This window comes from Podarcis erhardii (assembly GCF_964252035.2).
Source record: "Podarcis erhardii genome assembly, chromosome: 10".
Lineage (NCBI taxonomy): Eukaryota > Metazoa > Chordata > Lepidosauria > Squamata > Lacertidae > Podarcis > Podarcis erhardii.
The window spans coordinates 14,594,537-14,608,350 of NC_138500.1; the positions used below are offsets into that span (position 1 = coordinate 14,594,537).

The window sequence follows — 13,814 nt, forward strand, 5'->3', positions numbered from 1 at the left end:
AAAAGACGCTTGCTTCTTGGGAGAAAAGCAATGACAAACCTAGACAGCATCTTAAAAAGCATAGACATCACCTTGCCAACAAAGGTCTGTATAGTTAAAGCTATGGTTTTCCCAGTAGTGATGTATGGAAGTGAAAGCTGGACCATAAAGAAGGCTGATCGCTGAAGAATTTATGCTTTTGAATTATGGTGCTGGAGGAGACTCTTGAGAGTCCCATGGACTGCAAGAAGATCAAACCTATCCATTCTGAAGGAAATCAACCCTGAGTGCTCACTGGAAGGACAGATCCTAAAGCTGAGGCTCCAATACTTTGGCCACCTCATGAGAAGAGAAGACTCCCTGGAAAAGACCCTGATGTTGTGAAAATGGAGGGCACAAGGAGAAGGGGACGACAGAGGACGAGATGGTTGGACAGTGTTCTCAAAGCTACCAGTATGAGTTTGACCAAACTGGAGGAGGCAGTGGAAGACAGAAGTGCCTGGCGTGCTCTGGTCCATGGGGTCACGAAGAGTCGGACACGAATAAACAAAAAAAAATAAAATGATAAATACTATATGAGAAAGCTTCCCAATGCAAACCGGAATTTTCCAATGAAAATAAATAAGCGGGGGGCGGGGGGAATCCATAGAACCCATCTCTCCCCCTTAGCTAAGTATCCCCTCTGCCCTTCCAGCCCCACTGTAGGAGAAATTTCATTCTCTTGCAACATCCCAGATTATCAGGATACTTTAGTATTAGCATATTCAGAATGTGGCAGTCAAACATAAGGGGCCTTCTTTCATATGCATTAATGGGTTAAATCTTTCAGAGGCATCACAGAATGGTCATACCTATCTTCCCTCCCACCCCCCCACCCCCCCACCCCCCACAAAAAAGAGGGTACTCACTGTACTTCTGTATAAACCCAGCATGGTACTTTGGAAAAGGTGCCCTGATCACACAGCTTCCAAGTGGCAGGTCATCGCCCTCCTGCCTGCCCCCCAGAACAATAGGGCATTCATCAAAAGTTAAACATTCACCCAAAATAAAATAAAAATAAAAAAAATCTGCATATTGTCTGCCGCAGCAGATGGCTAACGCTCAACAACAAGAAAGGCGATTATCAAACGAAGAGTCCTAACACTTATTACCTTGTTCCTGCCTTGATCGGAGCAAGGCTGACATCAAAGAGATTATAAATCAGACAAGCATCCTCTATTCCTTCTTTGAGATCACATTCCCTTGTCCAAAAGGAGGACAGGAAGGGTGCGAAGACGCCAAAATCAAGGCTGCTATACCCTCAAGGATTTCACAGCAGGATCAAAACTCAGCACAGGGTTTCAGGCAAAGGAATTCTTTCCCTCAAAGAATTCTGGGCTCTGTAGTTTGTCAAAGGTTGCTGAGAGCTGTAATTCTGTGAGGGGTCAACTACAGAGTCCCCAGAGGGAGAAAATGTGCTTCAGATGAAAAGCCCAAGGGGGAAAGTGAGTTTGCCCAAATAGCCTGGCGTATCCAAGAGGCGCTACAAAGATGTCTGCAAACGTAGCATGAACGTTGCTGGCAACATGAACTCTGGCATGTGGGAATCCTTCACAGATGACCCCAGTGCCTGGAGACAGACAATCAGGTTGTGTATCCATTGCAGAGACCAATGGCCACTGGGAGAACCGCCATGGTTGATCTGCGGGAGCACAACTGGATGCCTTCATCTGCCCCAACTGCAACAAAACATGTCTCTCCCATATAGGTCTCTACAGCCACAGCAACTGCTGTAACCTTCCAACAGTTTTGAATTCACCCCCGAAAGCGCCCTCCTCCACTGTCTCCCAAGACAGGCAGATGCCAACATCTAAGAAGCACTGACTTGGATAGAAATATGCTGACTGGACATCTAAGGAAAGAGCCTCACTTGCCACATGTGACAAGAAGCAAGCAGTTATTTAAAAGCCCTGAGAGAAGAATGGTTGAATCTTAGGCCTGAAATAGAGCTGGAACGGTATTATTTTGGGCTTTTTAGCTTGGTGGGGAGGAAGGCAAGGGAAGGCATGAAAGCCTTATGCATACGGTGGACCAGGTGGATATAAGGTTTTCTCCATCTCTTACAACACTGGAATTTGAGGGCTTCCAATGAGATTCAGGCAGACAAAAGCAAGTATTTCTTTATGCAACTACGGAATTCACTGCCACGATTGTCTGAAACAATAGGCACCTGAATGCTGGTTATAATTATAATTATAATAATAATTTTATTATTTATACCCCGCCCATCTGGCTGGGCTTCCCCAGCCACTCTGGGCGGCTTCCAAAAAAAATATTAAAATACTATAATACATCAAACATTAAAAGCTTCCCTAAACAGGGCTGCCTTCAGATGTCTTCTAAAAGTCTGGTAGTTGTTGTACTCTTTGACATCTGGTGGGAGGGCGTTCCACAGGGCGGGCGCCACCACCGAGAAGGACCTCTGCCTGGTTCCCTGTAACTTGGCTTCTTGTTGGCAGTTCTAAGTGAGGAGAATGCTTCCCAGAGAAATGTGCTTGGCTACTGTGTAAACAGAATACTGGACTGGATGGGCTGCTGGCATGATCCAGAAACACACTTTCTATATTCTTATGAAGGTGGGTAGCATGTAGAGGGTCGTCCAGAAGGGCCTTCCAAAACCTGAAGCCAGCACCGGTCTCGAAGCAAAATTAAGCTCCCCCACATCCGCCTTCCCTCCCTACAAGAACACCATCTGCTTGTCAAGAGCCAATGACACAGGAAACCCTACAGAAAGAAACCCAAGAGAGGATGTGGTTGCCTATCTGCGACAAGAAGATGCTCCTGATGTACAACCAAAAGATTACAATGACGAAGATGCGAGTGCTCGTGACGCAGCAAAACCCACCCTCCCTGCTATAGGATGTGTTTTTAACCTCACCTTTTCTTTTTCATCAATGTGGACACAGCTTTCCAAAGCAGGACTCTGTGCTTAAGGGAGGAAGAGAAACAGAAGCCACATCCATGCTACACATTTAAAGCAGTCTGAGGCCACTTTAACAGCCTAGGAATCCTGGGAACTGTAGTTTGTTAGAGATGCAGAAGAGTAGTTAAGAGACCCCTGTTCCCTTCACAGAACTACAGCTCCCAGAGTTCCTTGGGAAGGGGGGGGTTGGTTGCTAAACCACTCTGGGAACTGTAGCTCTCGGCGGGGAACAGGGGTCTCCTAACACCTCTCAGCATCCTTAACAAACTACATTTCCCAGGATTCTTTGCAGGAAGCCATGATTATTTAAAGTGCTACGATGCTGCTTTATATGTCTGGTGTGGATACGGCCAGAGAGACATAACTTCAGCGCTTGGAGAGGTAAAGAAACAGCTTCTTTTCTCCTTTTCAAGAAGTTGTAATGTTACTGCATTACAACTGCATCATTGCCAGCCATTGTGCTAGACAATACCACTTCATATTGCTTTTGGGGGGGGTGCCACGTGACTGAATACACTCACATAAACACACATGCACACATACAGCTGCAAGAATTCTTGCCTAGGCTTCTTCATGCGCCACTTCTGCAGGAGTGGTGAAATGATTTACACAGGGGACCATTCAGTCACAGTGACGCCTCCCCCTCCACCCACAGTCAGGTGGTACAGTCCAAGAACAATTGTACCACTTCTACTGTTTATAGAAACTAAGACTCAGAAACCCGACAATCCCCAATTCACTTATTTTAGATGCCGTTGTTTTCTGGCTCTTTCCATTATGCACTTGGAAGTCCCAAACGAAATGCATCATCTTCATCATCATCTTCATCACCAACATAAAAAAAAATCCTCCTACATCATCCCTGCAATGGGATGCACTTTGGACATCTGTGAATATGCTCAAATAAAAATGTGTTTTATGGAAGAGTTTAAAGGAAGGAGGTTGGCTGCTGATGATGATTTTGATTTTTTTTAAAAAAGAATGTCCCCACTTTCGGGTATTCCGTTGCTTTCCCCCCTGACAGGTATCTAAAATTGCCAGCTATTCACAGCCCATTCACATTTAGGGAGCTCAAACGATAATCATTAGGCAACTTATGAAGGGCAAAGGTTGTTCATAACTGACTGTGAAAGCAGACGTGTGCATCACAAGCAGCTGCATTCAAGTGCTGCCTTTTGATTCCAACGTTTGCGTTTGTGAAACATGGGCTTCTGAGGGCAGCAAAGAGCTGCAAGAGGTATACTTAAATATGAATGAAAGAGGGGTTTTTTTAAAAAAAAGGGGGGGGGAAAGAAAAGACTAAGGCTGCCAAGCCAATGCACACTTCGTCTGGGAGAAAGAGCCATAGCCTGGTGAAATTTTCTTCTGAGGAAATCTGCACAGGATCATGCAGTAAGCTGTTTTGAAATCACCTCTTGATCTATCTGAACAGAGGGAGATGAATTTTAAAAAGCAAATGTTATTCAAGACCATAGAAAGCTGCCCAATAGGCAATGAGGCCTCTGGCAAGTCCAAGCTAGTGGCAAACTGGATCTAGGGATGGGGGAGAAATTTGGGTCAGTACACACATAAAAGCGCAAACACTTGCGGGAAGAATTTGCAAACCGAAACACACCAGTCCGTTGAAATTCACACTTCTCTGAATTTTGCAGTGCAGTACACCAGCCAAGGAATATGCACGAAAATGCATGTACCAGGGTAACGTGTGCACTCAAATGTGCATATTAGTGAAAATGTGCATTATATTGCAGAAAAATATATCCTTGCAAAAATGTGTATATTAGGGGGAAACTGCATACAAATACTGTATGCCTTAGTAGAAATGGTGGTGAATTTTCATCAGGATTTTTCTTTTAAAATAAAAGAATAAAAACTGAAATGGAAATGTGAAGGACTGAATTTAATGGGAAAATGAGAAACTGACCCAAACCAAAACTGGCAACTTTATCCATCCCTACCAAGGTTAAAGGGGCCTGCCATCATTGCCCTATAGGCCTTCTGAAAGACAAAGGCACTGCAGAGCATTATGCCTGGGCATCTTTAGGCAGAGTGCTTTGACAACCAATTCCTCTTCTCAGGAAACTCAGCACTGTAGCTCCATGCAGGGAACAGGGTTTCTTAACAAGTCTCAGCGCCCTTTGCAAACGGCACTTCCCACAATTCTTTGGGGGAAGCCGTGATTGTGAAAGGGGCGTCACAGTACTTTTAATGTACAGGGTGAGGCCCATGCCAGAGCAGAACCTTGCTGAGCATCCCACAGCAGCACCCTTCCCCGGGGCCAAGAGGGAGGAGAGATTTGTCGCTGGGGCGATGCATGAGCCTGTGTTCCCTTGCAACAGTTTGACATCGGGAAAGCTGGGGAGGAGAGCACACAGCAGCAAGGCCTGCCCTGAAGGCGGGCAGGGACGAGGGCCAGGCGGCCGCCACGCCAGACATCATTAGTCAGAGCTCTGCTGCTGCCTTCTGCAAGGGGTGCCAAGCCAAAGACGTATTACGCTTCAGTGCATTATCCTGCTCTTAAAATTCTAGGCCTCCTACTGCTCCCATCCCTGCTCCTTGGATGAGTAGGCCAGAGGCTTCTCTCATTACTGTCCTCTCCCTCTGTTCCTTTAACACATCCTATGCCTGTCACCGTCTGCAAACGCATGGGTGTTAAAACCGCCGAGGCGTACTGCCCTCTGCTCTGTCTCTGGCTGCAGCCCTCCGATCCCGGCCATCTGTTGCCAAGCAAACGAGATTGATGGCCAGAGTCTTTGGGCGCATGGCTAAGTGCCACTTATTGGCATAAAGTGGTGCCTTGTTGTTACTATTATTATTATCGTTTTTAATTCCTCCAATCCAGAGAATGGCAATGAGGTTTAACAAGGTTTGCTAATCAGCGTGCCCTCTGATTAACCTGCAATCCCAAGGCACCTCGCTATTCGGAGGAAATTGACATCAACCGTAATCATTTAATGTTTCCTGCCTACAAACATGTAGCCGCTTCCCCCTCCCCGTTCCCTTCCCTCCGCCAGAGTTAAATTAAGACAGGAAGACAGATACGAAGCAGATCTTGGGCAGCTGAAATATTTGCCCCATTGCCACCTGGGATGCAAGGAAGCCCCAATATACACCGTTGCAGAGAACAAAGTGTTCAGGTGAGAGTGCAGCTGGGGTAGGAGGGCAGTATTAATATTTCTGGTCAAAACTTCCAGGATCCCAGCACCGCATGTGTGTGTGCAATTAAGAGGAGTCGCATGTAGGAAGGAAAACCACAAAGGCCTACGTAGCAGGTGCGTCACCAGGATTGTTGAGGTTGAACTTGTGCAGTGCTTTGAACACTGCTAAATTTCAGCATTAATAATGTAGTAGAAAAACACTCCACTAATTCTCTCTCACACATACGCACAACCTTTGCTTTTTTTTTAAAGAAGCTGATTCCATTAAAGCCTTTCAAAGGTGATTGTTTAAAAAATAATGCTCAGCTCAACGTGAAATACAGGGCAAGGTGTTATCTGGCTTTAAGAGCCTCCTTTGGAGCACAGCACTGATTCAATGATGCAGTACATCAACGGGCCTCAGGACCGAATTAGAAAATAAACCCTGCAACAGCACCACAGGGCACTGAAGCACACACACACAAGCACATTCCTATTCTCCTCCAGTGGTGTGGCCGAGCCAAACGTTAAATGGTACATTCTTCCGGGCTGTAACAAAAGGAGTTGGCATTTACTTTGTTCGGCTGGAAACTGTTTATGCTTTCATTAAGGTAGAAGAGGTAGGAGTGCAATGTAATGATGAGCGTGTGTGGGGGTTTTTTTGGGGGGGGTGATTTTTAAAGCAGGCTCCAGTTTTACCAGCACAGCATTTCCAAGCTATGACTATTAAGCAGCAGCGCGCAGCCAGTGGCAGGCGCATGCACACCTCTGATTATTGTCCAAAGCCATGCGCAAACACGCGGTTTGCAGGGAAAATTAATTTTTCACTTAAAATCCAATTAGAGAAACGGAGACTGATCCGTTAATTAAAACGGGGGGAAATGGAAAAGGGCATCATGACAATTGCCACATGAAATGGAATGCAGACGTCGCCGTGCCGGGTGTCGAGAAGTCGGTGGATTGAGCAGGACGCAAGGATGCATGCACCAGCCCTTACGCGATGCTTTGCATTTAACGCGTGGGTGGGAGAAGATAACTGGCCGGTGGGGACACAGGAAGCTGCCTTATTCAGAGCCAGCCCATTGGTCCATCTAACTAAGTATCGTCGACACTGACTGGCAGCAGTTTTTAAGGGTTCGAGAGGCAGGTCTCTCCCAGCTGGGGGATTGAACCTGGGATCTTTGGAACGCAAAGCAGATGCATCAAGTTATAGCCCTTCGCCCTTGGGGCTGGTTTGTCCCAGGTTGGACAGCAGATGGCTCTGGGCATGAGCTACTGTGATATGGGGAAGCCATGGTTCAGATCTCACCTATGAACTTGCCAGGCTGCCATTTCCACACATCCCACCCCATGCATACATACACACACCTGCAATACAAGGGTGCAAATGAACACCTCTGTATGTCGCCGTACAGGTGACTCAGATAATTAATGCAAAATGCTTTGGACATGCAAAAAGGGCAACATCAACACTGATGTTCATGGAGGCTGCGCAGCTCACGACGAATGAAACACTAGCGGTGTTGTAAGACAGACAAAACACACACAAACAAGAGATGGGCTTCTTTTTATGCCTTCGCGCCACCAGGCACCAATTCGGCCTCCCATCATCTGTTCTGAATCCAAGTCTCCTCAGTCTGTGATGCTCTTACCCAAGTCACTTGATATCCTTGGAATCTCTGGCCCCAAACAAAACCCTTTGCATCACTGCTCCCCATTCCCAGGGGAGCCCCCAAACCTTCCAGCAGAAAAGCTAGATGAGAAATCAACAAATCTGTAGAAGCCGAAACCGAAAACTCACAATTCCCCTTTGCCCTGGAAGGACAATAATGCCTTACAAAGTTACGCAGAAATAGATCACACACTCCCACACCCCCACTTAAAAAACAAAAACCTAAATTTGCCACATTTCCCACCACGAGCCATACCGACATGCATCTTAACATTGAGCCACTTCCTGGCCTTTCCTTGACTGATAGGTGAAGACAATTTTGTTTACAACCATTTTTCCAAATTACAAATTTTGCTGCTAAGTCATTCTTAGACATTTTTAATTACGTTATTATTTTGCAAGTCACTCCATCTTCTTTTTAAACAGGTAGGGGACTAAAATATGTTGCATACATGCAGGTGCATATACTGTATATAGGGTTGGGTGCAGACCTAATCATACTGAAGAGTACATAAACCTCAACCACGTTGCGATGGCTATGACTAACGTGAACCCCGAAACTTGTCTTACCTCCCGAATCCCAGATGTCCTCTTCATCCTCCCCCTTTTTTATAGCACATACTATTTTAGAGACTCCTTAAAATATAGCCACTGTTCTTCTTGCTTTAACTGGTATAATTGTCCCACCCCCCACCTGCCTCCCGTACGCAGTGACACACATTTGCAAGTCCAACTCTATATCTATTTCTGATTAAAATATATTTATTTATTTACACACGATTTACAGGATGGGGGTTGTTAATTTCAACATTTGCCGTGATGGTGCACAAGGCTGCAAATGACCAGCAATTCAACTTTTGAACAAGGCCATCAGATTAAGTTCATGAAACTTATTTTCTTTAAAAAAAATAAAAAGTTCAATGTTTACGTGTAATCTTGTGAGTGCAGTGAAGAGTCATTGAAAATGCTGGGGGCAAGGAGAGAAGAAGAAAAGGCTTTTCTATTAGCCGGTGGAAAGTCCATAGAGGTGATGGTGGACGAGCATCAGCAGGGAGACAGCATTGCAAAACAGGCGCCTTAACAGATAAGGTCCTGCCAAAAGGAAAAGGGAGAAATGCAGCAACTTAAAGCAGCAACCGTTGTGGGGATGGGGAAAAGAAAAATCCATGTTTAGTCAAGCGAAGCTAAGGAAAACGGACAGGGCAGAACACGCTGCTGCAGAGTGGAGTGCTTGCCATAACGCGGTCACAGGGCTGCTCAAGCTAAGTCACGTAGCCCAATTTTCCACTAAGCCCTGCAATTCGACACACACACACAGCGCAATAGGCGACAATCAAGGCCTCGACAACACACAGAGTGGCAAGTTAGCCTTTGGGCAAACTGTTAAATGGACAAGGCTTCGCTCACTGTGACCTCCAGCAACACATCGAATGAGGAAGACCTGATGGCATGGTGTGATCCAGCTCCATCGCACAGCGCCAGCTTGCAGCATGAAACACACACTTAAAGCAATGGCGTTTTTCTCTCCATCACGCATTCTACAGGAGAGAGTGGAAGGGTTTTGGGAGCTCCCAGGCCCCTGGTCAGCAACAGCTTTTCCTGGAAGCCTGAGAAGGGAGTAAAAGGAGCATAAGGATGAGGGGAGAATTCAACTCAGTTATTGTTTAAAGGCAAATCTACCTAATTCACGCTTTCTGGAACAATACGAGAACAGAGACATAGGCATCTTTGGAAATTTGCACTTCTTCTAATTTTGCAGTGCAGTTCTCAAGTGAAGTAATGTGTGTTTAAAAAATGTGCATACTGGGGTAAAATCTGCATGAAAATGCATTTATTTGTGAAAACGGCATACAAAATTGCATTGCATTAGGGAAAATTCCTTTGTGAAAATGTGCGTATTGGGCACAACGGCACGCAAAGATTAGGCGAAATTTGCACTACTAAAGGACCGGTGAATTTTCAGGAGGGATTTATTCTCACACATTCGCAAACTGACGTGAAATCGTGGAGAACTGAATGCAAGGCTGGGAAAATGACAAAATGAGAGGGACTGAAATTGACTAATTCGCCCACCACCTTAACAACCACCCACCGAAGTAGCAGTAGACCCTTGCCTCACACATTTCCCCTCAGTTTTGGCAACTGAAAGGCCACACAGAGCTTCTGGAAGGGGCGGGGGGGAGGCAGGGAAAGAACACACTTTCTGTGAAGACAGCCCCAGGTCAGATCCTTGGAATCTGGATGTAAAGAAAGGGGTAGACTCACCAAAGTCTGGACAGAATACTGTCAGTAAGCTACATGCCTTCATTCATGCTATGTGTAGAATATTGAAAATAATATTTATCCAAAGAGGCAACATGCATTGCATAGATATGCTTTCTATTCAGCTCCAGGAATTAGCTCCTTATTACCACTGTATGAACTGCATCTGCTTTCAAGGCAGTCCCTTGACGAATTTTCCAGGGCCTTCCTCCAAGAAATCCTACCAGCTCATTGTTTATAGAAACATCACATAAATAAATACTATTACAGATGCAGACGTACACACACACCGGCAGGAACCACTAACAGCATGTTCCTACAAACTCGTGTAAGTTATGCTTGGAATTATTGCCTTAAAATGGTGTTAAGGATTTGGGAGGGGGACTCCTTCCCCCTCAACTCTAGAAATTAATAAATGGTTGGATTTTGATTATTTGGGATGTGAAGGAAGAAATACCAGCTGCAGAGGAATTCCTGAGCTAGCTATGCAAAACAGCTTGGCCAAGCTAGGGTCATACAGGGCCATTGAGAGACATTGGCAATGAAAAAGAACTGCCCCCCTTGCCCTGAGGTGTGAATAGAGACTGGGGATTTGGGAGGTTGCCAGGGTAACTGTGTGTGAGGTGATAGGAAGAGAGTCCTGAGCAAGGGTTGCTGGGAAGAAGGAGGGGTCGAAAAAAGGGAGAGACTGGGAGAGATGCCTTGGGCTCCAGGGCTACACTGCTGTGCAGGACAAGTCCCTCTTGAAATGACCATGCTGTAAGATTTGGTCTCCTTCCATGCAGACTGAAGCTGTAAACAGGTGAATAAACCCTATTTCTTAAAGCTACAACAGTCTCTACAGTGGCTCAGTTCTCCAAAGGACCACAGACCCTGGGGGGTAAGTGCATGGAACCCCATTGGATTTTGCCACAGCTCAGCACAGAGGGGGAGGATCCCAAATTTTGTTAACAATAGGATCTCTCTCACACACACACACACACTCACGCATAAAAGCATCTTCCTGGGTTGGATGGGCTGCCTTCAACCCCAATGATGCTTTGTTGTTGTTTAGTCGTTTAGTTGTGTCCGACTCTTCATGACCCCATGGACCAGAGTACGCCAGGCACTCCTGTCTTCCACTGCCTCCCGCAGTTTGGTCAAACTCATGCTGGTAGTTTCGAGAACACTGTCCCACCATCTCATCCTCTCTCGTCCCCTTCTCCTTGTGCCCTCAATCTTTCCCAACATCAGGGTCTTTTCCAGGAAGTCTTCTCTTCCCATGAGGTGGCCAAAGTATTGGAGCCTCAGCTTCACGATCTGTCCTTCCAGTGGGCACTCAGGGCTGATTTCATTCAGAATGGAAAGGTTTGATCTTCTTGCAGTCCATGGGATGCTCAAGTGTCTCCTTCAGCACCATTATTCAAAAGCACCAGCGTCGACGATCAGCCTTCTTTATGGTCCAGCTCTCACTTCCACACATCACTACTGGGAAAACCATAGCTTTAACTATACGGACCTTTGTTGGCAAGGTGATGTTTCTGCTTTTTAAGATGCTGTCTAGGTTTGTCATTGCTTTTCTCCGAAGAAGCAGGAGTCTTTTAATTTCGTGATTGCTGTCACCGTCTGCAGTGATCATGGAGCCCAAGAAAGTAAAATCTCTCACTGCCTCCATTTCTTCCCCTTCTATTTGCCAGGAGGTGATGGGACCAGTGGCCATGATCTTCGTTTTTTTGATGTTGAGCTTCAGACCATATTTTGCGCTCTCCTCTTTCACCCTCATTAAGAGGTTCTGTAATTCCTCCTCACTTTCTGCCATCAAAGTTGTGTCATCTGCCTGTCTGAGGTTGTTGATATTTCTTCCGGCAATCTTAATTCCGGCTTGGGATTCATCCAGTCCAGGCTTTCACATGATGAATTTTGCATATAAGTTAAATAAGCAGGGAGGCAATATACAGCCTTGTCGTACTCCTTTCTAAATTTTGAACCAATCAGTTGTTCCAGTCATGTTTATGAACACGCAAGTTCTCGCCCTGATCATGCACCACTTCCTCTTCCCACCTTGCCCCATTTGGAACAGGGAAAGAACATGAAAGGGGCACGCTTCTCCTTGACGAGTGCCGGCTAGAACATACAGTTGTCATTTATCTTAATTAGATGGAAGGTAAACGAGAAGTCCCTCGGAAAGAAGCAGATGGGACACTTATCAGCATGCACATTCCGTCCCAGCTGGCAACTGTTAAGTGCAGAGACGTATAGGTGCTGTTCACACCCGTCACAACGCACCAGCGGGTTGGTGGTTTTTTTTTAAGAAATAAAAAATGCTGAGCACTGCTGAAGGCAGTATTGATCACATACACAGAGGCAAGGATCTCTTTGGCATCAAGCAGCCTGACCCCCGCCTAGAAAAAGGAGTACATGATGGCATCAAACCCTAAATCGAGACACTAGATGTCTACTTGACAAGACTGGGGTCCCCAAGGCAGACCCCATGGGCACCACAACTTCCTTTTGACATCTCATGGTGCTTTTGCTAGACCCCTGCCCCATTATTATTATTATTATTACTTATAGTAGTAGTATTTTAAAAACAGGACATGAGAAGACTTGTACCCGAGTGCTGCTTGGGAGGGGATTGTTTGCTGGGTAGCATTTCCTACTATCTTTTTTACTGTTTTAATTGGTGAGATAGGTAATTTTGCCAATTTGGAGGGAAGAGTTATGAGCATCAGAGGTGCCAGCCTGAATAACATATGGGGGGGGGGCAGGGCAGGTAAGCATCACTGCACATAATTGATCACAAGATGTGGCACATGAACAACATTTGAATGGCAATGTCCATCAACTTGGGGGAGGGTCCCCTCAAATATTTTATTGCAGGGGGGGGAGAGAAATGATACAGTGGTACCTCGGGTTAAGTACTTAATTCGTTCCGAAGGTCTGTATTTAACCTGAAACTGTTCTTAACCTGAAGCACCACTTTAGCTAATAGGGCCTCCTGCTGCTGCTGTGCCGCTGGAGCACGATTTCTGTTCTCATCCTGAAGCAAAGTTCTTAACCTGAAGCACTATTTCTGGGTTAGTGGAGTCTGTAACCTGAAGCGTCTGTAACCCGAGGTACCACTGTATTATTTTTAAAAATCAAAGCAGTTTACAACAATTATATCTATAGATAAGAAAGCCACACACAAAATTAAAAATCAGACCATCAACTACCTGTTGTGGAAAGATCTGTTCTTACTTGGAATCCCTGTGATCAGACCACAAACGTGGTCATTCCTCACCTGCCTCCAGAAAGCTTTGCATCAGCTAATGAAGCTGCAACCCTCCTCCTTTTGAATGGAGCTATTATAAGCCTGTGAAGAGGATTTAATTAAATCAGTTTCACTTTCCTGCCAAACTGTACCTGCGCGTTTGCCAGTGGGATGCTGTAAGTTATTTCCTCCCACTCTCAACTTTTTCTTCCTTCTTCCTTTTTTCCTCTAAGCTACCACTTCTGTAAAGTTAAGCAAACTCGTCACATGGGTTTCTGGTTGCATGCATACGGTACATTACTACGTGGCCTTCCCATTAAAAAATACCGTATTTTTCACCCCATAGGACGCACCGGCCCATAGGACGCACCAAGTTTTTGGGGGGGGGGGGAATAAAGAAAAAAATTTATTTCCCCCCCCCACCAGGCGCTTGTGGGGCCGACAGCGGGGAGAAGCGCTCTTCTCCCTGCTGCCAGCCTTCAGACCAGGTCCGGGGACAGCGGGAAGACGCGCTGCGCCTCCCAGTTGTCCTCGGAGCTTGCGGGGCTGGCAGCGGGGAGAAGCACATGT

General features: G+C 45.9%; 1 protein-coding gene across 2 annotated transcripts in view; it reads right to left on the reverse strand.

The window, feature by feature from the left end:
• PDE3A (phosphodiesterase 3A) overlaps positions 1 to 13,814 on the reverse strand; it is a 262,280-nt gene that overhangs the window by 197,035 nt on the left and 51,431 nt on the right. The gene's annotated exons all lie outside the window — the stretch shown is intronic.